This window comes from Laccaria bicolor, genomic scaffold, assembly GCF_000143565.1.
Source record: "Laccaria bicolor S238N-H82 LACBIscaffold_56 genomic scaffold, whole genome shotgun sequence".
NCBI lineage: Eukaryota > Fungi > Basidiomycota > Agaricomycetes > Agaricales > Hydnangiaceae > Laccaria > Laccaria bicolor.
This window is the reverse complement of record NW_001889927.1, coordinates 188,389-188,869: the sequence shown is the minus strand read 5'-3', so window position 1 is coordinate 188,869 and position 481 is coordinate 188,389.

The window sequence follows — 481 nt, the reverse complement described above, 5'->3', positions numbered from 1 at the left end:
GGTGCTTTCATTGGATATTTCATTGCTAAACCCAGGATATCTCATTGTGCTTCTCATTTGGATGCCTGGCGCTTTCAATGGATATTTCATTCTTATTCCTAGGAGATTTCATTGCACTTTTCATATGTGTACCTGGTGCTTTCAATGAATATTTCATTTTTAGCGGCAGCTGACCTTTCAGGGTCCAGGGTGCATTTCCAAATGTAAAATAGCAATAAAATCAGGAAAAATTAGGGCTCATTGCTGATCATCATGTTGGGTAACATGTCAGGGTCCAGGGTCCAGTTCCAAATATGGTAATATATCCAAAAATAGCCAGAAAATAGCGGAAAAATTGAATATATATAAAAATGGTGTACAGAACATCAGGCACTGCCTTCAGGGTCCACTTCAGGTTCCATCCCAAAAGGGAAATATCACCTGGTTTGACCAAAAAGTGAAGAAAACCAAGCGGAGAATGATTTTACCTATCAGGGTCCAT